The sequence below is a fragment of the Rhincodon typus genome, chromosome 24, assembly GCF_021869965.1.
Source record: "Rhincodon typus isolate 14 chromosome 24, sRhiTyp1.1, whole genome shotgun sequence".
Taxonomy (NCBI): Eukaryota; Metazoa; Chordata; class Chondrichthyes; order Orectolobiformes; family Rhincodontidae; genus Rhincodon; species Rhincodon typus.
In genome coordinates, this window is record NC_063355.1 from 8,807,116 (window position 1) to 8,830,269 (window position 23,154).

At 41.2% G+C, this 23,154-nt stretch overlaps 1 protein-coding gene across 1 annotated transcript in view; it reads left to right on the top strand.

Annotated features, from left to right (window-relative positions):
* The first annotated feature begins 4,215 nt into the window (after positions 1-4,215).
* Positions 4,216-23,154, top strand: part of LOC125485982 — a 30,338-nt gene continuing 11,399 nt past the window's right edge. Inside the window, exon 1 of the mRNA XM_048611697.1 lies at positions 4,216-4,300. The gene's annotated coding sequence lies outside the window, so the exon portion shown is untranslated. The remainder of the gene's footprint in view (positions 4,301-23,154) is intronic.

A 23,154-nucleotide genomic window follows, 5' to 3' on the forward strand; every position in this document is an offset into this window, starting at 1 on the left:
CATGCTGGAATGTCAGATGCTGCCAGGAAACTCTAGTCAAAATGATCATTGAATGTGACATCCAGTGAGAGCATCCCACCAGGTTCTAGATTGCTTACTGCCTACTGTGTTCTAGAGTACTCTGTCCATGGCAGTCTGGATTGATTGCCACCTTGTGTTCCAGTTAATGCTTTTCCTTCTTTTAAAATCGATTGCCCCCTGAACCCACACAATTGCACCTATCTTACTGCTACCATTGCCTGTTGCCACTGGAGCAGTCTGGGCGGTGCCTTTTACTGTGATGGGAGTAAACTGCTCTTTTGATTAATCTCAAGCAGTTTTAGTTTGCAGGATCATACTGCAGAGTCATTAAACCCATGATTAAAAGTCATTAATTGCCAGCTCTGCCTGCTGCTGCTCTTGACAAAAAAGTCTAAGCATCTACCCACCTGAAAAGGTGTAATGTGTCTAGCAATAAATATTGTGTGTTATGTGCAACATAATGCTGTACACGCTGAGACTGGTAACACACTAAGCTTTCATTTTTACCATTTGTTTTGAACTAATTTTGTTGTCCAGTCATCTCCCCCACCAAAGGTACAGACCCATTTTGAGCCCAAACTGTCCTCTGCTTCCAAATTCAATTACCTTGATGTGCAAGAGTTCAGACATTGACAGAAGAATTCTCAGATCTCAGAACAACTTATGCAGTTTGTTCCTGGGGCAATTGTGGTCAACACCAACATCATCCTTAGCAGCCATGATTCCAGCCATTGGATTGTTTTTCTAGATAATTTCTAAACACCCTGTTCAGAGATTATGGTGGAAGGTGGAACTTGAACCCAGATCTCGAGGCTCCTAGCTGTGATACTCAATGTACCTTGATATCAAATCTAACAAAAACAAAGTTGCTGGAAAAGCTCAGCGGGTCTGGCAGCATCTGTGAAGGAAAAAACAGAATTAAAGTTTCGGGCCTGGTGAACCTTCCTCAGAACTTCCTCAGATTTACAGCATCCGCGGTTCTTTCGGTTTTTCCTTGATATCAAGTCTGTTATTTTCTGGCATTCAGTTGTAATGAGGTCTGGAGCAGTGTGACCCGAGGTTACCCGAATGAAGTATCAACAAGCTGTATGGTTGAGCAAATGTCACTTGACAACATTATTGATGATCCCTCCATCAGTTGCATGGTGGTTGATTGGGGGAAGCTGATACAAGAGTAATTATTAGATTTAATAAAGCAAAGAACTGCAGAGGCTGAAGATCTGTAACAAAAACAGAAATTACTGCTGAGATTCAGCTGATCTGGCAGGATGTGTGGAGAGGAAGCAAATGTTTTGAGTTCAGTGATGACTTTTCAGAACTGATAGCAGCTAGGAAAACATATGTGCTGATGATGGGGGTTATGGGAGGTGGGATAGGCAGAGACAGAGAGGAAATAAGACAGACAAAAGAATGATTGACAGTAAACCAGGGAAGGAGAAAAGCTATTAATGGGGACAATTAGTAGTTGAAAATGGGTTGACTATGCTGAGACCAGCCCATTTCATGACAGTCTGTGATGGGGGGGTTGGGGTGGGTAAAGGATATAGAAGGAGGTGTTAAGGCTCTAAAATTATTGTTCTCACTATTGAATTCTGAAGGCTGCAGAGTCCCCAAGCAGATGAGATGCTATTCTTTCAGCTTTCTAAACCTCAATGGAGCTGTGTAATGAACCTGAGACAAAGATGTTGGCCAGGGAACACAGTGTGTTGAAATGGCAGGTATCTGGAAGCTCAGGGTCATTTTTACAAAGATGTTCTGCAAAGTAGTCACCCAATTTGCACTTAGCCTCTCTAATATAGAAGAGACCACACTGTGAGCAGTGAATTTGGTAGACTAGTTTGAGTGCAATGCAGGTTCACTTGGAAGGTGTTTCTGGAGCCCTGAATATTGAGGAAGGAGGAGGTAAATAGACAAGTGTTGCATCTTCTGCAGTTGCATGGGAAGGTGCCCTGGGGATGTGGAGAAGTGTTGGAAATGTACCAGGAGTAGGTCAGGATGACCCAGAGGGAACTAGTCCTTATGAAATGCTGACAGGGGAAGGGAATATGTGTCTGGTTATGGGATCCTTTTGGAGGTCCTGGAAATGGCAGCTTATGATCCTTTGGATGTGGAGGATGTTGGGTGGAAAATAAGAACCAGAGGGATCCTATCTGTGTTGTGCGAAGGAAGAGAAGGGGCAGCAGTGCAGGAAATGGATCAAATATGGTTAAGGTTCTCGTTAACCATGGTAATGGAGAATCCACAGTTAAGGAAAAAGGTGGACATTTCTCAGGACTCCTGCAGATAATAACATCATCAGAACACATGGTGGAGGTGGAGAGCCTGGGAGAATAGACTGGAGTCTTTACAGGAAGCAGGGTGTGAGAATATATAGTCAAGATAACTGTGGGAGTCAGTGAGTTTGTAGTGGCTGTCAGTGAGCACCCAGAAATGGAAACAGATGGCAAGAAAGGGAAGGATGGAGTCAGAGATGGACCAGGTGAAGATGAGAACAGTGTGGAAGTTGAAATCAAAATTGCTAAATTTTTCCAATTTCAAATGAGAGAGGGAAGCAGCACTAATGATGTAATTGATGTACCGGAGAAAAAGTTGTGGGTAGGCACCTTAGTAGAATTTGAACAAAAAAGAGAGACAAGTGTGACTGGGGCCCATGCAGGTACTCATGGTCAAATTTTTGATCCGAAGAAAGTGACAGGAGTTAAAGGAGAAGTTGTTCAAAGTGACAACAACTCTGCCTGGCAGAGGAGAGTGGTGTTGGATGGGGGTCAGTTCTGGAGTTCTTTTCAGGGAGAAGCGGTGAGCCCTAAGACCATCCTGATGTGGGAGGGCATGTAGAGGGATTGCCCATCCATGATAAAGAAGAATCAGATGGAACCCACAAACTGGAAATTTTGGAATTGACATAAAGCATCAGAAGAACTGCAAATATAAGTGGGAAGGCACTAGACAAAGAGAGAAAAACCTGTCTCAAGATCAGAAGATATATGTTCTGTGGGAGAAATTCCTAATTTTTGTGGACAGGAAACACCTGAATGTTTTTCAACATTGGAATCTACATTTAGATTGGATTTTTGCATTGGAATCTAGAATTCTGGGATGCACTACAGCTGAAAATTGCAAAAACAGTCTTTGCTCTGTCTTGTGATTGAACTGCTTTTTAATGTCACATGGAGTGAACTAAATTGGCGAGACAGTACTGTATTTGATATTAGTGACCTTGGGGTAAGGCACAGTGAGATTATGTATTTGACATTTGCAAACATAATGTCTTTGTTTCAAATTTGTCTTGTAGTGGGTATTACCATCACTGATGGGGATGTTAATGGAACTTAATCTCTCTCTTAGTTGTAAGACTGACTACCACCATTCTTGACTGAGTGAGGCAAAGATAGAATTAGATTGCTCTAATAGTCATTCCTGGGATCGTTCAGTTCTATCTATTGCCTGTTTCTTCTGATCCAAAGCAGAAATTGCTGGAAAAGCTCAGCAGGTCTGATAGCAGCAGTGGCGAGAAACCAGAGTTAATGTTTCAGGTCAAGTGACCCTTCCTCAGAACTGATGGTAACTAGGAAAATGTTGATTCGTATGCAGAAGATAGAGTGGGGGGAATAGATGAGGAGTAAACGATAGGTGGGGATAGAGCCCAAAGAGAGAGAAGAGCAGTTGGACTAACAAAGGAGTGGATAACAATCTGGATAGGTGGATGAAGAGCTATTAATGGGGATTGTTGGTGGCTAACAATGGGTTGTGTGTGATAACAAGGCCTGGTGTGTGGGGGTTTGGGTAAGGACATGGGAAAACTCAAGCCCAATGGTTATTGAACTCGATATTGAGTCTAGAATCCTGCAGGGTCCAAAAACTGTTGCTTTCGATGTTTAACATGTAGCTACATGTCACATGTAGCTCTGTGGAGTATCTCATGCTCAGGTAAACCATATGTTGCTCCTAGCACCTCTCCTTCACTCCCTATTTAACTAGGATTGATTACCCGATGAGATGATAGGGGGATGAGGGAGTTGCTAAATTGACGTTAACAGCTTCTCTCTGTTGCCTTTCACTGGGCGCTAAAATTCCCGCTCGCTGCTTCCGGAGTCCTCCTGTTGCTCGGCGACTGGAACCGGGACTTCCGGCGTCCTTTGGTAACTAGGCGACCGACCCGGGAGCTGTCAATCAGCCGCGTGGTCACACACAGCTGCTGAGGGAGAGGGGCCCGACCGGAGAAGTCCCACTGGGCAAAAGTAAGCGCTTGAAGATCGTCCGCAATCGTTTCAAAACGACGGTAAGGAAAAAAAAATCAGAATGAATGAAGCTCGATTCGGTGTTTTTTTTTGCCTGATTGTGCGTCACTGTCTAAAGTGGAATGGTTCGGATTAATGGAAAATTGTCATTCCCCCTGTGTGAACAGTTGGATTTCTTTTTTTGCAAAAATTTCCGAAGTTGCAACGCAAAGTGACTGCGAACTGATGAGCCCTCACTCCTTCGTTGGTTGCCGAGTTAAAGGCGCCATCCCAATGCAAGTTGCTTTCGTCTAGGGTGCGCTTCCTGAGCTGCTTGCAAACAGCCCGTCTCCGGTGGGAGCTCGGAGCGGATAAAGTCTCTTTATTCACTCGGACACTTTGTGGTTCCGCGATTAAAGGTTTCAAAAGTTGCTTTGCTTGCTGTCGGGCGGACGGGTGGAAAAGAGAGTGAGCGAGCCGTGAAGAGTTAGGAAGTGGGCTGTGATTTAGAAAACGGATTGTCATTTTTCTGCTCATTAGCATCGTTCTTTTAAAAGGAGTTGTCAAAGTCTTGAGTGAGCACTTCCCTCGTGTCCTCATGGCACAAATCATGTTATTCCTGACAACCGCTGGAGGTCGAGCTGTGTCAGGGCCCGCCACAGAAGTAAGGCTCCTTTAGCTGGTGTGGTACAATTGGCGAGAGAGAGCCGTGAAAATTTACAGAGGCAGTGGGAGGACGGTTAGAGAAAATCGAGCAGATTGGGCGAGGGAAGGAAGTAAGCTGAGATAGGTCTCCTGTGGATTATTGATATCTTTCGTTTGCTGGGATCATAGCCTGAGGAAATAGACACATCAAAAAGAGCAGTGGTTTTGGTCCTGAGGACTTCCCACAAGATTAAGAACATCTCTGATCTCGGTCTCAGTTGGTTTTTTCTTAACCTCAGCTGCCACCGCCCTTTTAGTCTTGGGCTTCAATTTTGCTTTGTCCCGTATGTCTTGACACCATCCAGGACGAAGCAGCCTGCTTCATGGGCATCACATCCACAAACATTCACTCTCTCCATTACCCACTCAAGGTAGCAGCAATCAATGTATACTATTCACAAGATACACTGCAGAAGTTCACCTTCCAAACCAACAGCCAGTATCATCTTACAAGGATAAGGGTTAGCAGATACCTCGAACACCACCACTTCTAAGTTTCCCTTCAAACCACTCAACATCGCCGTTCCTTCAGAACCACCAGGTCAAAATCCTGGAATTCCCTCCATAATGACATTGTGGGCCTACCTATAGGTCAGGGACTGCAGCCGTTTAAGAAGGCAGCTCACCATCACCTTCTCAAGGGCACATGGGACAGCCAATAAAGGCTGGCCCAAATCCTGCAAGAGAAGATAAACACATCTATTACATGGTATTTCATCAAATGCTCTTGAAGATCGCTATACACAGCATCAACCATCTGAGGTCTCTTGTCGCAGAGTGGGAGTAACTTTGCCTTTGAGCCAGGAGGCTGGGTTCAAGTCCCATCTGCACCAGATCTGAACAGGTAGATTAAAACTGTCTGCACAATATCAACCACATAGAGTCATAGAGATGTGAAGCACGGAAACAGACTTTTTGGTCCAACTTGTCCATGCCAACCAGATATCCTAAATTAATCTAGTCCCAGTTGCCAGCATTTGGCCCATACCCCTCTAAATCCTTCCCATTCATGTACCCATCCAGATGCCTTTTAAATGTTGTCTGATCTTCAACAACCATTTCTGTTATTTAATCAAAAACCTAATCATGTCACACGTGATGTTCAACTAACAAATCCATGCTGAACAAAAACAAAGTTGCTGGAAAGGCTCAGGAGGGTCACCGGAGCTGAAACGTTAACTCTGATTTTTCCCTTCACAGATGCTGCTAGACCTGCTGAGCTTTTCCAGCAACTTTGTTTTTGTACCTGATTTACAGCATCCGCAATTCTTTCGGTTTTTAAATCTATGCTGAGTGTTGTTTATGTTTTTCCAGGTGCAGATTCATTGTATCCCAGATTGGCCTGTAATTGTTGTGTTGATTCTTCTCCCATATTTTGTGCAGGCTGCAGCATTTACGGACCTCTGGGAGGGTTTGTGGCCAGAGCCTTTATTACCATCCGTTCCACTCTTCAATTCACTATTATCAGTTCCACTCTTATGTTTCTCGGTGATACATCTGATCTGGAGTGGATGGCTTTTCTACCTTGAACAATTACACACCACAGCAAATTCTGAGACCGAGAGCATGTGGAAGATCTAATCCCATGATTTTGCATAATATGACAGACTGTGGCTCCTGTGCACTTTTAGTGGGCACCAGTGAGCAACCTAATGTCTGTGATCCCTCCATAAAATGAGCTTCAATGTAAGGAAATATTTGTAGTGAATTTTATCATTAGAAGTTGTGCAAGTGTCTTAAACAATAATTTTTTTCATAGCGAGCATGGGTCAAATCACTTGTGGATTGAGCTTCAGCTGCGGCTCAGAGTTAACAGTTACTTCTGGATTAAAAAGTTGCAGATTCAAGACACAACACCCAACTACTGCTCGCAGGTCACCAGCTTTTACCCCACTCTCTGCCACCAAACCGAGAAAATCCCCATTGTTCACACCTCTATCCGTCCAGTGTGGTTTATCAATTTTTGGCCATTTTTAGTATGAGACTAACACCAGTGTGGTTTATAGCGTCTATATTATCATCAACAAGTAAAACAGTGTTGCAAGCAAACATATAAACAGTAAATAACAGCTATCATTGCCTATGAGGTTATCCTCATAATTCATTCAAATCCGATTATTACTTTTTAAATTATTTGCCTGTGCAATATGTTATTCTTTGTTTCATGTTCCTCGATCATTTAATTTCAAAATTCCTCTTTGGACCCCACGTTGATGTTCTGATTTCTGTCCTAATCTCATCATCATCTCCCTTGCCTTGTTCTCCTCTGCTTTCAGTATATTTCATGTATATCTCATTCCTTGTTCTCAACGTTTCACTGATGTATTGTATTTATCCAAAGTGTCTCCTTAGTGTTAAGTTTGTTCTTGCTTTAGCAGAATGCATGTTTTCTGGTCTTTCCTGAACACTGTTTTAAATGTTTCATATTGCTGTTCTACATTATTGCTTGTAATATTGTCCTTTTTGTTTTCCAAAGTTCTATTCTCAACCCTTTAAGCTATCTTTTCTCCAAATCATTGTTATTTTCTTTATGTTTATGCCCTTTGCAATTACTATCTCAAAACCTATACATTGTGGTAACTATTATCTAGATGATCCCCCCAGATCTGTCTTGTACTTGTTTTTATTCATTTCTGTTCCTAGATTCCTGTAGCTCATCCTCTCTGGATGGATTTCTTATAAGTGAATTAGGAAGGAGTCCTGTATACATTATAGAAACTCCATTCCCTTCTGCCTTTCATCTACAACTTCTGAGCAAATAATTTTGGGGCATTTAATATCCTCCACAATTATTATTTTATTTTATTCTTATTTCTTATTGTTTTGAATATTTTCTCTACCACTTCTTTTCTATTATTACACCGATTTTTAAAAAAAATTCATTCATGGGATTTGCATGTTGCTGGCTGAGCTAGCATTTATTGTCTATTCCTAGTTGCCCTTAGAAAGGTGGTGGTGAGCTGACTTCTTGAACAGCAGCCCATTTGGTATAGGTAGACCCTCAGTGCTACTGAGGAGGGAGTTCCAAGATTTTGATTCAGTGATACTGACGGAATGATTATTAATGTGACTGATCTTAACATTTTTTATCTCCATCCACATGGATTCTTTTTACGTCTCATTGATGACATTTTTTTTCCACTGCCTTTACTTTATCATTTAGAAGTGCAAGTACTTTACTTCCCCTTTTCAGATACGTTATACCCTGAAATGTTTAATTCCCTGTCCTGATGTTTCATAAAACTATCCAAGTTGTCACAAAAAGCTCTTTGGTTTGCTAATGTCTTTTGGGTCTGGCCTCCATGTGTAGTCACCATAGTCCACTCTCATGCCAGAGAGAGAAATGACTGGTGATGGTTTAACCTGAGGGTCACCACATCTCCGGCAAGTGGTGAGGTTGAGAAGTCAGAACCTTCATGTTGACCTCAGCCCACATGGGAATTGATCCTATGCTGATGATATCACTGTGCATCACAAATGAGCTAACCAACCACCAAGCCTACATGTAACTTCAGACCCACAGCAATATTAATTTTTGAATGACCCAGCAAGCCATTCTGTTGAAGGGAAATTAAGGATGGATAATAAATTCTGGCTTTGCCACCAACACTCATATCCTATAAAAGGATAAATAAGGAGAAGCCCAAACCATATCTGCTTTGTGCATTGTTTCCAGGTCCCTTGTTTTATGATGTGCACTTTGTGCATTACTGTGCAGGCAGATTTTAATTGTTGCTCCTTGTACCTTATTTTTAATCATCCTTTTACTATATTTATTCCTGTTCTATATTTATTCCCTGCCATTTTTATCCATGTCTAGTTTAGTCTAAACTCTGCTTTCCTGTTTGGTTTATATTTAGGTTTAATTTCTTGATCCTTCCATATTAGTAGTTTAAATCCTTAGCCATCTCTCTATGCTTTCTCTTTGGACACTAGTCCCATTCTATTTCAGGTGTAGCCTGTCCCATCTTTCCTGCTCCAGTACTGGTGCTGGTGTTCAACAAAAGCAATCATTCTTTCTCAAACCAAACAAAAGTGGTGCATAGTTTGAAACTTGCTGTCAATTTGAACTATTGATGGTCAGCACATTTGTCCTGGAGAAGGAAAAGGTTAGACACCGAAAAGTCTAGGCCCGAAACGTCAGCCTCTCTGCTCCTATGATGCTGCTTGACCTGCTGTGTTCATCCAGCCCTGCACCTTGTTGTCTCGTAGACACCCAAGGTGTTGCCTCAGAAGAGCAGAATAGGAATGCAGTAGTAATAGGGAATCTAGGTGATTGCTATATCTGTCTTTACGGGAATTTCCACAAGGCATATCTTTTTGTTCCTAACTCCTAATAATCACTCCACAGATCCTCCTCCCAGTTTCAGCTATGGATCTCAACGTACCCTGCCCTTTTCAAGTTCCTCTCCAATCATCTCAAATTATCACTTATCCTTGCATCAGATAGATAGTACACCCTTCAGTACTTTCATTTGTGATTGTTGTAATTACTGATTACTGACTCCCAATCAATACAGCATTCTATCCTGCTCTTCCAACGCAGTACTATGGATCTCTACCCTTTGATCCCTCTCTAGGACATATTTGCTGACCATCAGCACTTCAAATTAACCGCAACTTTCAACTTTTGTGTCACCTTTTGTTTGGGTGACTCAGTAAGGGAGCAATATAAACTAATAACATTTTTGACAACAATAGCAGACAAAGCCCTTCACACATTCCCTGGTATTTCTCTCAACAATTAATAGCAGGTACCAGTCAGTTTTCTTTGAATCATTTAATGTCTTTGACACCAGAGTTTGATCCTGATATTTTACATGCTTGCCTACTGTTCTAACCATTGTAAATTCCAGCTTCAATTATTAAGATTCTGCTGTTAGGAAAGGTTTGAAGTATACAAACAGACAGATGAGCATTGAAAAGAGGAAAAAGCAATACAGTATTCATCTGTTCAATATTAGCAATCTTACTCACTTACTCACCTTTACCCTGTCAAAATACTCTTTAAAAATTAGAAATAGTTTGCTTTAAATAGTTAGTGACAATTTTGGATGGTTCCTGTAAAACAACTGTGTGAAACAAAAAGACACGAGACTCTCCAAACAGGTGCTCTGCTCCCAGCTCCAAAATGGCAAGCAGAGGAAGTGCTTCAGTGATATCCTCGCGGCCTCGTTAGCAAAGTGAGGCATTCCCACAGACGCCTGGGAATCACTGGCCCAACACTGTACAAAGTGGAGGAGGAGTATCTGGGAAGGTGTCATGCACCTCAAGACTTGCCACCGGTAACAGCAGATGCCAGGCAAAAGCACGTAAGGAGCACGCTGTCACACCAACACCTTATCCACCCCTTCCTGTGACCACCTGCCCCAAGTGTAACAGAGCCTGTGGAAACTGCGTTGCTCTGTACAGCCACCCTGAGAGTGGAAGAGTCATCCTCGTCTGCGAGGGACTGCTCCTGATGACGAAAACAACTAAGAAGTTAAACAAAAATTGATGCTGAGTCCAAGAAGGGGATATTAGTCCAGGTGGTCATAGAAGTAGATGTTGAGGAGAAAGATAAATTTATGGGAGAAATTTCCATAGTTGCAGCCTAGACAGCTGAACTTACCACCAAAGATGCTACAAGCAACAGGGAGTTGGACAGAAGATAAGCCTTCTTACAGGGGTGTTGATGTGAAGGAGGTTAGCAAAGGGTGAAGCCATGTAGCAATTTGAACATGAATTTGAGAATTTTAAGGGGACTTCGTAAATCAGTTGCGTATTTTGAGTGTGACAGCTGATTAGGCACAGGACTGCATACATCTATTTTAAAATCACACAATTCATTTGCACTTTTATTTAAAATATCCCTTTTAGGAGAACTTAATTTTTGCGTAAAGGCGAATTCATTGCCTTCATGTGCCAGAAGCCATGTGTTCAGAGCTGTTATAAGCTGTTTATTTGATCAGTAGTGCCGCTGGCAATCTGGTGGTTTTGTACACAGTCACTCCTCTTTAACCTGTGGGACACTGCAAACTCTGAACGTATTTGCAATGCTACGTGTAACCACATTTGAAATTGCCATTTCAAAAACCCAAAATGAATAACAAAGGAGTTGTTTGCCATTGACCCAAAGAAAGATTGATGTCAGATTATTGTTCGGGCTTTTATGGTACAAGTTACCTGGACAACAGCAGTTCAAGAGAGAAGGCTGTAGTTGTATTTCAGTTCAGGGAACCTGGATCTCAGAACTGAAACGTTATCAGTAGCTTAAAACTTGGCTTGTACCATAAAATCGGTGTTTAGGTCAGCTCTGTTTTTAAAAAAAAATTCCAGCCCGAATGAGATTACTGACTTTTAGCTACTTTTTTAAGTACTGTTTTTACCCTGTGGTCTTGAAAAACTGTGGTCCACTGGGATTCAGCATTTTGTGTTTACTTCTTCAAAGTTGGATTGTATTATTTCACTCCCTCATGTTCGCATATTCTGAATGTAACATTTAAACTGAGGGCTTTTCTGTTCTCTTGAATGGATATATAAGATTCTCTCCACATTTTTGAAGTTGAGCCATGGATTTTTCCCAGGTGCCTTGGTCAACACTTATCCATTAGCCACCAAAAATTGCAGATTTGATTATAGCAGTTTGTGAGATCTCTCTGTGTGCAAATCGGCTGCTGTAATTCTTTGGTTTATTTTGAAGCTTATAATTTCTGCCCTATTTTACTGTTGTTGCAAGGACTCCAGGTTCTTTGCCAACATAACAGCAACACAACATGTCCAAGTCATTTTTAAAAAAGACTATGTTGTCTCTGGAACAAAAACAGAAGTTGCTGGAAAAGCTCAGCAGGTCTGGCAGCATCTGTGAAGAACAAAATCAGAGTTAACGTTTCGGGACCCTTCCTCAGAACTGTTACTTCTGATTTTTTCTTCATAGATGCTGCCTGACCTGCTGAGCTTTTCCAGCAACTTCTGTTTTTGTTCCTGATTTACAGCATTCGCAGTTCTTTCAGTTTTTACGTTGTCTCTGGTCAGCATTTGCCAGCATTTCTACGCCTCAACTCCCTTTTCCACCATCTTCAAACGTTTTCCTGAGACCTGCCTCTCCATGTGTTCCCTCTGCGTGCATGCAATATAATTTGTTAATGAAAGAACAGTCCAGACTTTCATAAACGATCTTTAAAGCATTCTGCCATTTTTATGGTATATCCACGAGTTGACATTACTTGTTTGTCTAGCATAGGCTTTTCCCATGACTGTTGCTCCCCTGGAGAATGTTGTTGCTGATTTGACATACTTGTTATCCTCCAGGAGTGATGGTCATTCAGTTTCTTGTTTAGTTGGTCAAATCAGATTTGTCTTGTTGGCGATTTGCTGCCGAAAGAGCAGTTTCTCCTGTTGACTGTAGGCCTTTGTGGCACTAGATGTGGATGTTCACCTTCACCTTTCACAATGGCAGTGGCAACTTCTTCATGGAATTTTCAAGTTGGCTAATCTTTCTCGAGTATATGGAATGTTTACTCACTGAATGCTGTCCATCTCAACTCTGGTAATGGTTTGGCTGATTTATCAAAGTGATATTTAGCTTTCACCAGAAACTTTGATCTTATCACCCACCTCTGTTGCTACTTCTGGCTTCAGTAGTTCTGTTTTACCTGTTGGAACAGTAGTCTTGGTGCAGTGTTACGTTAGACCCTGACTGAATCGTTTTGTATGAATTCAATAAGTTTCTCCAATCTAAAATTGCTTTGTACGTGTCTGTGCTAGGTCAGTAGATCTTACGATGATCCTTTTTGGCAATGTTCATTACTATCTCAGACCTCCATTTGACTGGAAGCAATTATGTCTTGATGCTGAAATTCCCAGTATTCATGGAAAGTCTGATCTTTCCACTGACGAACTGGAGCTGTTGTCAATCCTCACTATATTGGAAATGTCATAATGACTAAAGTGTGGTTTCAGGGGTTTGATGATCTCACTCATAGTTGTTGATGTTAACTGTCCTAACTCCCAATAGTCTGAGTAGTAATTAATTATAAATACATTATCATTTCTAGGGCTAGCAAAATCCATCCATGGTCTGTCTGTCATGATTGGCTTTTTCGATTGCTCTGCTTGTTATGTGTTGCAAGCACACTGCTGACTGGTGTCCTCCTTAATCTCATTGCTCACATCTAACTGGCTCAGCACTTCTCTCGCCTTCTTCAGACTAGACTCAGTTCCTTGATTGCTTGCATGGACAACCTTTGCCATCTCTTTTCCAGTCTCCCAAGGGGTAATGACCCTAGTGGGGGCTTAATTCGTTCAGTTGACTGGAGAGCTGGTTTCTGATCTAGAGTGACACCAACAGTGTGTGTTCAATTCCTGTACCAGCTGAGGTTACCATGAAGGGTCTGCCTTCTCAACCTCGCCCCTCAAGTGAGGGGTGGTGACCCTCAGATTAAACTCACCACTTGTCCTCTCTTTCTAATGAGGGACCCTGTGGTCATCTGGGACTACGGTGATGTTACATGCCATTAATGACCCAACATAGTGTGGAGCTGGAGGAACACAGCAGGTCAGGCAGCATCAGAGGAGCAGGAGAGTCAACATTTCAGGTCGGGCCCCTTCTTCAGAACTGCTCCTCTGATGCTGCCTCACCAGCTGTGTTCCTCCAGGTTCACACTGTGTTGACTCTGACTCCAGCATCTGCAGTTCTTGCTATCTCATTAATGACCCGAATCCCCTCTTAAAATGTTCCATCTTGGGCAATCACTTTGTCACTGTCTGCCCAACATTGCTCTCCTTTAGTGACAGGTCTGCCCTTAGTGGTTTTAGGCCATATTTGATTCCTGTATCACTTGTGAGATTTGAAGCTCTTTGTGTTCTCTCACACTGACCTTGGGAGTTGACTGCTACATTTATTCACATTATTGAATTGCACCAGACCGCTGGACCTTTTGGAAAATAAAATACAGTTTGTCAGGAATGGGTAATTTGATCCTGCCTGCTCTGCAGTCATTCTGGTCTGTGTTGTTTAATTTGTCAGGTAGACTCCAGGACCTTCTGTAATATTTCTGCTCGGATGTTGGCATTGCTGGCAATTAAGGAGTTTATTGTCCCTCCCTGATATGTCCTTGAGAAAATAATGCCAGAAAATGGAGTCTACAGCTGAGTGGCCTGCTGAACATTTCAGAGGGCAGTTAAGAGTCAACCACATCGTTGTGGCCCTGGGGTCAGGTGTGGGAATGAATAGCAGATTTTATCCATGGGCGGGGGGGGCACTTTTTTAAAATTCATTCGTGGGACATGGACAATGCTGGCCAGGCCAGTACTTATTATCCAGTTGAGAGTTAACCACATTGAGAGTCACATATAGACCAGACTGGGTTAGAATGGCAGATTCCCTAAAGGCCATTAGTGAACCAGATGGTTTTTTCTCATTATCGGCAATGACTTCATGGTCATCATTAGACTCTTAATCCCAGATTTTTATTGAATTCAAATTTCACCATCTGCCATGGCGGGATTTGAACCCAGGTCCCCAGGACATTAGCTGGCTCTCTGAAATAAGTGTCTAGTGATAATACCACTAGGCACTTGTCCTCATACGTTTGGTGACACACGATTTAATAAACATGCACATAAAGTCCTCAGCTCAGTGGTTAATATAGCAAGTTGTAAAGCATGTGACTGGGGTTAATGAATTGATTAATTGACTGGTTAGATATGCAGGGGATAAACATGGGACTGGTATGTAGGAGGAGCTGTAAAACTGTGTAGTTAATAAATCCTACCTACCATGGAAAATGTTCTGGATTCAGTCTCATCGGATGCCCGTTGATATTTAGTGGCGGAGGAAGATTACCAAAAGGTAAAGATTGGAATCGAAGCGTTTTCTTTAGACAGAAGATTGTCATTGGGTTAGTTTGGAGATGAAACCAAATGCAAAATGTTGGGATACAACTTCCCAGCGATGTTTTGTGGAGCTGAACATTATGATCAGTGCAACAATTAAGTGGATATATGTTACATAGAAACAAAAAAAAGCAAGCGGGTAAGGCCCATTGTTACTTTGTACTAGAAGTATCTGGTGTAAAATTCTTAAGAGCTAGAGGCTCAATTAGCCACTGAGGAAAGTAATGGATATTCTCTTAAAAGTCATGGCAACATTGATGACAAAGATAAGAGTTAGGATATTATCTGCATATGCAGTAATGGCCAGGCTTCGAGAAATTTAAAAACAGGATGGGTATTCTGTAGAAGAATATATAATAGAACGTAACAGACGAAATGCAAGATTGTAAAAATTCTACTTGGAAATTCCAACTCATCACTTGCCTTTAAATTGTTGGACTTTGCCCAGGTATTGAACCTGGTATTAACTAGAGTTTAGTTTTCAGAAAGTAGTGAAATTTTGGAACAAATGTCAGAAGCCTTAAACAAAAGCATATGCTGGATCCTCAGCTTTCTGACCCTGAGTTGTAGCAACGGACCTGAGGTATAAAAGAAGGGAAAATCATTTTCATTTTGCATTTGGTAGAAATGGCAATTAGACTTAGTAACTCTACAATATGATATAGTACAGTGAGTTATTGTGGACAAGGTACTGGAGAAATGGATAGGAGGCATTGTCTAAATTCCCAATCGAGAAAGTTTGGGAGGGGGAATGTGATGAATTTAGGGAAGTGTGTGAAAATATCACATCATGCTGTTCTGAGGAAAGGTTAGCCGAAACATCCTGATTTCTCTCCACAGATGCTGCCAGACCTGCTGAGCTTTTCCAGTAACTTCTGCTCTGTTTCGGATTTAAAGCAGCCACAGCCTTTTTTTTTTCAGTTTTTTTTTTAAACATAATGACAGAAGTATTATGGCCCTGCAGGAGGCCACTTGGCCCACTGTGTCTGTGCCAGCTTGTTAAATGAGCAACATTACCTAATGCCAATGTCTTGTTTTCTCCCCATACCTTTGCACATTATTTTTTGTTCAAAAAAGCATCCAGTGCCCTCTTGAATGCTAATTATGAACATTGTACTACTAAATACAGCAACAGAGAGTTGCTTTGGTAATAGTGTATGAAAGAAATCAGGTGGGAATGAATGAAATGCTTCATAAAATTGAGTGGACAAACCAAGTTATAAATTAACATCTGCCCTGGCATGTGTAGTCCATGCGAAAATTCACTGTGAACGTTTGCAGGCTACAGTCCATGTTAATTGTTTTTGGGAGAAATCCAAAAATTCCTTCAGGAACAGATGATCATCCCCTGGCTCTGGAAGGGACTATAATTAGCTTCGCTTCTTCTGAGCACTTGAATGCCTTGTGTGTAGGAGGGGTGTTAATTAAGGCTGAGGTTTCAGAAAATGTAGCAAGCCTTGCTACATCATTATCAGACCAGAAATAAAATTTAACCTAGAGACATGATATGTTACAAAAAAAGGGGCACAAAAAGTGGAAATGTCTGTGTACGTTTATAGATATTGGTGAAATAAAAACAGGAATTTGAAAGAATGTCAACCAGCTTGGGTGCATTCCTTCTGGTTCATTAGCACTGATTACCCACTTACAGAATCTGAACAAGTCATAGATAGTGATGAGGCACCTTGTACTTAGCATGAACATGGTGGACAAATCTGTGAACCAGGTTATGACAGGAGAGAGCCAACTGGATATGGACAAAGTGACACAGATGCAGAGCAAGGCTATTTGCCCCATTGGACATCCAACAAAAGTTGGCATATGTGACAGAAGGGTCGGTGAGTGGAGGAAAGGTACCATTATAGGGAGTGTAAGAAAAATCACTTGTCAAACACACATGTATCTAGATGTACAAGATGAGGGATAGAAGCTGAGATTCATCAATTAGCAAAATGAGTTGAGACAACGCAAGAAAAATCTTGAAAGTGAACATAGTCCTCAGAAAAGACCACAAACATGCAAAAGATTTCTGATCATAGTAGGAGGAGGAGACCTTGTAGTGATGTCCAGAATGAAATAGGAAGGTAACTAAAGATTGAAGTTTCAGAAGACCATGGAACAGGCTGGGGATATCACCAAATAGTAGCCATTATGATTGAGAAGTTCTTGTGGCCATAAACAAGTTAGAAAATAAGTTGATAAAGATGCCAACCAAAAAGTACTGGAGAACTGGAAAGAATTTGATATACACACAGACGTACCAGATAGGGAATAGCCAGCTTTATCATACAGATGATATTCACAGAAATGGTACACCCTAATGGGTTGTACAAGGCTAAAGCCAGACTAGTGGCTTAGGGCTTTAAAAAGAGACTTGTAATTGAGATGTTACCATGGGTTCCCCTACTGCAGGAAAAGTGACCTTGAAGATTGTCTTAGCTCTTTTAGCAACGTAGTCCTGTTAAAGTAACTGGTTATAAAAGTTGCATTTTCACTAGTGAAAATTTTCAAAGAAATTATTTTTGAAATTTTCAAAAGAAACAGGCTGATATTGAATGGAAGCTGTGAAAATTAAGTAAGTGTGTTTATGGGTATATACCATAGGAACGGTGTGTCATTTCTCCGTTAGGTCCGTCTTGTAAGATGCATTCAGCTTAAATCAGGTCCAACAATATCCTAATTCTATCACAGACAACAGCTGGCAGGCATATTTATGATGCACAACAATGATTTTCTCTGGGCATAGTTCCATGGACTTTGAGTGATGTGCGATAGATGAAATAAAAAGTGAATTTAAGATTGCAGGTCGGGTTTTGAGGGTCTTTAAATGTGTGGAGTTAGACATTAATCAGGAGTGACTTTGGATTAACAGTCTTACTTAGAAAGTGTTAATTACATCTTAATAAATCAGGCCAGATCCTCCATAGAGGATGATTGTATCCAAGAAAGAATCAGACCAGTCGAGAAGTTTAAGTTGGGCAGTTAAACTGTGCACTCAGACTAGACCAGGTTCTAGGATGATATATTAAAACTGAGCAATATCATGAAACACACTACTGTTGAGGAATCTTGAGGGCAAAGAAAACAATAAAATGAAATAAATTCAGAAAAATGTGCACACGGGTTTCCCGCCTTAACTCAGAAGATATGAAAGTAATCGTTTTTTCAGCGGTGATTCATGTGCCAGTCTTCTGGATGGCAAGTTTATCATTCTTAGTGGGAAAGAATAAGAAATCTTGACCATTGGCCTGGAAAGCCAAGACAATAAAAAGGGTGGTGAAAAGTACCTGAGCTACTGAAATATTGCTGCTAGCGGAAACTGTAGATACAGGGGTGTATTTATCCAGTATGCTAAAGAAAATCTTACACTTGGAGCAACCTGAGAAAAGTTTGCCCACAGAATGTTACATGAATAACTGTTTTCTTTGGAATAAGGCATATTAGTCAAAGGGCTTCACTGAGAAAAGGTTGAGATTGACCATGCTCACATAAAAGAAATGATATTAGGGGAGATGATGGCCTAGTGGTATTTTGCTGGACTGTTAATCCAGAGACCCACGTTCAAACCCTGCCACAGCAGTTGGTGGAATTTTAATTCAATATGAAAAAAGATCTGAATTAAGAACCTAATGATGAACATGAATCGATTGTCAGAAAAACCCAACAGGTTCAATATCCTTTAAGGAAGGGAACTGCCATCTTTACCTGGTCTGGCCTACATGTGACTCCAGACCCACAACAATGTGGTTGACTCTTAACTGCCCTCTGGGCAATTAGGGATGGGCAATAAATGCTGCCTAGCCAGTGACATCCCGTGAATGAATAGATAAATATAAGAAAATATATTGCGAAGATAAAGGAGGTTGATGAAAGTCACCAGTTCTGAGATTGTTTCACAAAGAAAAGATGCTTGCTCCAAAAATGTTTTGGAGTTCCCCCAGGAAGGATATCAGGTGGTATAAGTATTTTTGTTTTAAATGAAAAACCATTTTTGTTTAAGTTGCTTTGTGATTGAACATGTTATAATTTTTTAACATAAAAGGAAGAGTAATATGTATGGATGATTGTATTATTTGGAATAGGAAAATGTACATAATTTGTTGCTGATCAATTGCATTATAAGACAAAGTACAGCATATGAAAAATAATTTGTTTAATTTTCATTAGTCTTGTTTAAAAATGGTTTGTGTGTCATACAAAAAGTATTTTTTTATTTGCAAAGAAGAGGAAAATTGTTAAAATTGCAAGTATGTAAATATAGAGGTAATTAGTTTAATTGGCTGGATTGTGTACATGGAGGACAGGTGGGAAAGGTGTGTAGAAGGAGCTGTAAAACTGGATAGTTTGATTTAGATAAAGATTAAAAATATAAAACTGAGTAGGAGTGGAAGGGCTCTTGTGGCACAGTGATAGTGTATCCATCTCTGAGCCATTAGGCCTGGGTTCAAGCCCAACCTGCTCCTTTCATGTGTCATAACATTTCTGAATAGGTTGAATTTTAAAAAAAAGATGTAAAACTGAGTAGTAGAGCTCTTATGGTGCAGTGGTAATGGCCCTATCTTTGAGCCAGAAGGCCTGCGTTCAAGTCCCACCTTTTCCAGAAAAATACGTAATAACATCTCTGAACAGGTCAATTAGAAAATATCTAAAACTGAGTAGTCAATTAATTCTGTGCTTAAAACAAGGAGTCTTGGCTTCAGTCTTACAGACTGATGTTGCTTCATGTTCAAGCCAGTGAATATATAGCACTCCCATTCCTAGGTTCAATGTGTCATGACCACTTATCATACGTAACCCTGTATTTCCGATGGACATGTTAACTTTTTAATTATAGTATGTTGTTATTAGAAAGGATTGATAAAATCTAAACAACTGCAGATCTGAGTTTAGTGACATTCTGAGAGGAATTCTGGAATACCACACCTGGACAGGAGTTAGGATTAATGGTAGGGCCCTGGGTAGTGTTGGAGAACAGAGAGACCTAGGGTTTCAGGTACATAGGTCTTTGAAATTTGTGTCACAGGTAGAGTAGACAGGGTGGCTGAGAAGGTGTTTAGCACACTTAGCCTTCATCGCTCAGATATTTGAGTACAGGAGTTGGGACGTCATGCTGAGGTTGTACTGGACGTTGGTGAGGTCTGTTCTGGAATACTGTGTCCAGTTCTGGTCACCCAGTTATAAGAAGGATATTATTAAACTGGGGATGGTTCAGAAAAGATTTACCAGAATGTTGCTGGGAATGGAGGGTTTGAGATATTAAAATAGACTGGAAAGAGGGGCTTTCTTCACTGGAGCATAGGAGGTTGAGGGGTAACCTTACTGAAGATTATAAAATCATGAGAAGCATAGATAAACTGAATGACAAGGGTCTTTACCCTACAGTGGGGGAGTTCAAAACTAGGTGGTATATTTTCAAAGTGAGAGGAGAAAGATTCTAAAAGGGCATGAGGGCAACTTTTTTACACAGAGTGGTTGCGTGTGGAATGAGCTGCCAGGGAAAATGGTGGATGCAGGTACAGTTACAACATTTAAAAGATGTTTGGATAAGTTCATGAATAGGAAAGGTTTGGAGGGATATGGGACTAGTTTAGTTTGGTCGGCATGGACTGGTTGGACCAAAGGGTCTGTTTCTGTGCTGTTTGACTCTGTGACAGAGTCAGGGAAATTTCAAGGAGATTAAAAACAAGGAGATAATGAGAGGCTAACAACCCAACCCTCTCAGCAGGGAACCATCTCTTCCAGACATGTTTGTGTTTATCCTTCCAGGGATATACAGGGTTAAAAACAACCTGCAAAGCCTAAAATCTTAATTGAATGTTCATCTAATCACATAAACCTTACATCTACTATAACAACCATAAAGTTCCACTATCCAATATGTACAAACAACTCACAGATTGAGCTGTACCTTTTGCTTTAACATTCATCTGTCATTGGTATTGATTCTTATCTCAAATCTGTGTGTGTGTTGCACTATTTCTTCTCACATTTAGTAGCTAATAAACTCACATTTTTGTTCATTCAAGAAAGTCTGGTTAATTTGCTTCCTTTTAAAACAAATTAATTTATGTCTGAGAGAAAGGTATCCGGAAAGAGATCCTTTTCCAAATTAACTTTGTTGTGGCTAAGAAGCTGGATCAATAAAGAAGGGGAGCCAATGCACCCACTCCCCCTAATCACCCCTTACTTGGAAACTTGGAACCACAACACCACCCCTGAGACTGGGCGTAACAGATGAACACACAGCACTTTGAGTTCAGTGCACACGTGGAACCAACACTATTGCTTCAAGGAGAAAGTAGTGAGACGATGAAGTGATTTCAACATGAGCATGAACATTTTAAAAACAAATTATTGTTGAACCATGAGCCAAGTTGATCAATGAACAGAGGGGCAATGTGCAAACAAAATTGTTGGGCATTCAGATCTGTGTGGAGTTTTAGCTGGATGGTGAGAAGTGCCTGGCTGTTCTGGTAGACATCAAAACACTCCAGCTTGACAAACACGATAACGTAATGTCAGGCATGCTGCTAGGACCAACACACAAAACATTCCCTCTTCTTCATATTTGCAATCCAGTCAAAAGCAGCATTCAGTGACCATCCTTGGTTGCCCATGTTTGGGTGATAGAAAGTTACTGTCTTAAAGCACTAATGTCCACATGGTTTGAATACTTCAACATGGGGAGAGGGGTGGGGGTTCGGATTCTGACTCTTGGACGACAAAGGAAAGGTGCATATGCCAAAGTAGGGTGCAATACAATGTGTGACTTGGAGAGGAACTTGCAGCTGGTGTTGAACTTGAAACTTTTTCCCTCGTTCTTATGTGTGCTGGAGGTTGTGGGTTTGTATTGTGCTGAAGAAGGAGCCTTGGTGAATTGTTGCAGTGCATCTTGTAGATGGTACATACTGCTTCTGCCGTGAGCTGGTGGTAGAGACAATGAATGTTGAAGGTGTGAATGAAGCGGGCTACTTTTTCCTGGATGGTATCAAGCTTCTTGAGTGTCATCAGAGCTGCACTCTTCCAGACAAGTGGGGAGTATTCCATCACACTCCTGGCTCATGCCTTTTAGATGGTGGATAGACTTTGGGGAGTCAGGAGGTGAGTTACTCACTGCAAAATTCCCAGCCTGTGACCTGCTGTTGTAGTTACAGTATTTATATGGCTAGTCCACTTCAGTTTCTGGTCAATGATGATACCCAAGCTATTGATAGTAAGGGATTCAGAGCTGAAATGCCGGTTCTGCCCAAGTTAAGAAAGTTGGCTATCCCAGAAATCCCCACTGTAGGGGTAAAACTGGTACCCTCTGCCAAAATGGCTGCTGGTCTGATAGTCACTCAGACTTTCCAGGCTTCTGAAAGAGACTGTTAAAATAATTATAAAGATCCTACCTACAACCTGCCTCAGAGACAAACACAGCTGGGACTGACTAAAGTGGATGGTACTGATTGCTGCACTGATGCTGTCAGACCTGCTGAGTTTTTCCAGCAATTTTTGTCTTTGTAACATCTCCCACAAAGAAATTCTCACACCGTTGAGGTGAATTTTATTTCAGAAATTGATTTGACTGTGGAGCAATTACATTTTAATGGCTTTCCACCTGCCTTTTTATCCAGCAGGCTTCTTTCATTTGATGAAATTGGTTAACAGGGAATGATACAGCTCAGAAGTTGGTCATTTAGCCCTCTGTGCCTGTGTGAGCATTTTGAAGATGTCTACTTAGTCCCAGTCCTCCTGCCCTTCCGACTAGACTGGCAAACAATATAGATGTGTTACAAAGCTGAATGCTATTTTGGTCTATTTAGTGCATTGCACAGTTTCTTTCGTCACTGATCTGCAGTATTAACCACACCTTCCTTCCTTCCCTAGCTGATATGTATTTCTTCACCAATATTAGTAAAACAAGTTCCATGGTTAATGACACGTTCCTGTCTGTGGTGCCATGCTGCGTACAAATTGTGTAACGTTTCTCTGCGTTACAAGTGGTAGTCTCTTTTCGAAAACGCTTCATTGGCTGTGACGTCCTTTGGATCAAGCTGAGTACATGAAAGGCGCTATGTAAATGTAAATTCTTTCCTTCTCCCTAAATGCATTAACCTGAGCATTTCCAGCATCTTTACTTCCTATTTCTAACAAGTTCGTTATTTTGATTTTGGTTCACGAGTGAGGTTTTCTCTACCTCTCAGCTGTGGTGTACCTGACCTGGTCAGTATTGGATGCTGATGTCGGCCATCAAATGCAGAAAGGAATAACAAGGTGTAGAGTTGGATGAACACAGCAGGCCAAGCAGCAACAGAGGAGCAGGAAAGCTGACGTTTCGGGTCTAGACCCTTCT